The sequence below is a fragment of the Opisthorchis viverrini genome (assembly GCF_000715545.1).
Source record: "Opisthorchis viverrini unplaced genomic scaffold opera_v5_165, whole genome shotgun sequence".
NCBI lineage: Eukaryota > Metazoa > Platyhelminthes > Trematoda > Opisthorchiida > Opisthorchiidae > Opisthorchis > Opisthorchis viverrini.
The window spans coordinates 704,100-706,859 of record NW_008751822.1 but is presented as its reverse complement, the minus strand read 5'-3'; positions in this window follow the sequence as shown (position 1 = coordinate 706,859).

Genomic DNA, 2,760 nt, shown 5'->3' with positions numbered 1-2,760 from the left:
AGTGGATTGGTACGTTTCTTGCCGACTTGCGAGGGCCTGAATGGAAACGAACTGTCAGGCGTGCGCGCACCATGGCGTGATCTGAATCAAGTGGTGTGCCCCAGAAGGAACGGCAGTCTTGAATTGTGGCTCTCCACCGGTGACTGATGGCCACGTGGTCCAACTGGGTCCACGGTTGATTTGTAGTTGGCGGCCGCCAGGTTACGCGGTGCGAACGTTTATGTTGAAAGTTCGTACTTGCCAGAAACAGTTCGTGATCAGCACACAACTGAAGGAGTCGATCTCCGTTGTCTGTGCGGCGAGCATCGACTCCGAAACGACCACCCAAATGCGATTCCAAGGAGCTCAGACGACCTACTTGAGCGTTGAAATCGCCTGCGAGGATCACAATGTCGGTGCTTTTTGCCTGACGAATGAGCCCGGATGGTTCTCGATAGAAAGTATCCTTCTCCGAATCAGAACTGTAGTCCGTTGGGGCATAAGACGACGCGACAAACAGGCACCACTTTTATGCCGGGGAGGCATTGAGCTTGATTGAACTGGATAGTCGGACGGCGCAGAGAGCACTGTTCACTGGGATCCAATCCAGCAAAGGGTGTTCAGCTCTGGGGCTGAGTGCAACTCCCACGCCATATATTCCACGAGTCATCGCTTCTGGGGCACCGGACACACGGAGGGAGAAGTGTGAAAGAGCGGAGTTCATCCTTGGCGTTCTGAGATGCAGAACCAGGCTCGGGTCTTGTATGCGTGTTTCGGAGACACAGCATACATCGATTTTAAGGGAATACAAGGTTTCAGCAAGCATTGCCTATTTGCCAATTTGACAGAGTACGGACGTTGAAAGCTCCTATATAGAAAGGATTTCGTGGATTTAGTCTTCGGGCAACTGACCTCCAAGTGGATGCAGTTGGCATCATCGTACACCTACTTTCTGTATTCCCTGACCAACTTTGCAACTTAACGTACATCCCAACCGCAAAATTAATTATGTTTGTGGTACGCTATTTGCTTGCCAGTAGTCCCACATTAGTGTATTCACTTCTCCATAGTTGTACCCTAACTACTTATTCGTACCACGACCGATATTCGCGTTCTCCCGAACATAAGGTACATACTGTGGTCGCAACGTTAAGACACAAGCGTTGTATTGAATGCAACGTCAATAGTGGGTTCGCAAACCCTTAGTTTTGCTTATAGCACCAAAACCCGATGAACAACCGGACTGTGAAGAAGTTTGAAGCCTAAAAATTCTTTGACCACAGACGTCTTCATTATTCAATCGGTTCTGAAAGGACATCGCACTATGGAAGCCAGTGAGTTGCCATCCCCAGTACATGTCTTGACCATCGGAATCGACGATAGCGTTTGATGTCTTGCAGTTCGCCATCATTACATCCGCGAAAAACTTACGATCACCTTTGGGCATTGATCGCCCACTGCTGCCACCAGACGCGCGAGATGTTACGAATACAATGATGGGTGAATACCGTGAGCCGTCTGGCACCTTACGTTAGGGAATACGGTAATCACAACAGAGGTTCTAAACGAGTAGCCACCCTTCAGTGGGTGGCTGATATAGCACGAATGCGAGGTAGAAATTCTCGAAGGCCATCATTATCCTTATGTGACTCAGCAGTAACAATCTGCCAAACAACCGCCGATATCAACTCCGACCACGGAGTACGCTGATGACGGGGGATTGATGTTCACAGAAATATAGCACTAGATAATAATTTTCCAACTGTATCATCCCTTCGGTGCCTAGCTGCTATGCCACACGAAATACGCAAGAGAAATGATATACTGTCAGGTTGCCCAGCCCATCCAAGAGCAATCGAGACGCCAAGGTTGATTTCGAACCATCGAGATTGCGGTCAGTAAGTCCTGAGCTATCGTGAGCTTATTCACAGAAAAAACACAAGGTCGAAGCCGACTGAGACCGTGCTTCCCAGAGCCAACCGTGTTATGATCTTCCGCTTGCGTGAATCTGATTGACCGACTACTGGGCAAGATACGATATAGATATGGAAGGATTAAGACTAGACAAACTACTGGAGGAATCTGAACCTGGAGTCAAGGCGCCAAGAACCACGTACATCGAGAACAGGGCTGACGGGGCTAAATTTCCAAGTCCATTGAAAGTAGTTTTGAATTCTGCAGAGAGGCTTTACTTATATCCTCACAGGGTTACAGACTTCGAACTAGACCAACTGTTCTCCACACTGGCCTAACGCCTGAGGGTTGTGAGGGACATTATAGCGCAGCCACACTGAAGGAGATAAATTCCAGGGATACAATTATTTATTCGCAATCATTGAGTTATTGGTAGGAAGCTTGTAAGCAGACCGGAAATTCTGGCGGCCGATAAATCGGAAACCACGACAAAGATCGCGTACGACAATGCGGGAATTTGATTGCGGACGGGAGGAGTTGAAATTTTGGATGGTTAGTTTTCTACCGAGCGTTATTGTGTCGACTGAGACTAGCTTTAGGGATGACACCATAGATCCAGAAGTGGCATTACCTGGCCATCACTGCTACCGCTATCATCGAACCGAGAGAAGTGGAGGTGGAGTGATACTCTAGGTCAAAGTATCATTGACGAGGTACCCTGGGCATCAGACGGTCGATCCGAAATGATTAACAATCGTACGGTCCCACCAAGATCAGCCAATTTACTTATCAACGTTTTCTATGAGTCTTCAAAATCCTTAAAAGAGAGTCAGCCTGGAAAACTTAGTAAGCTACAATCGACCAGCA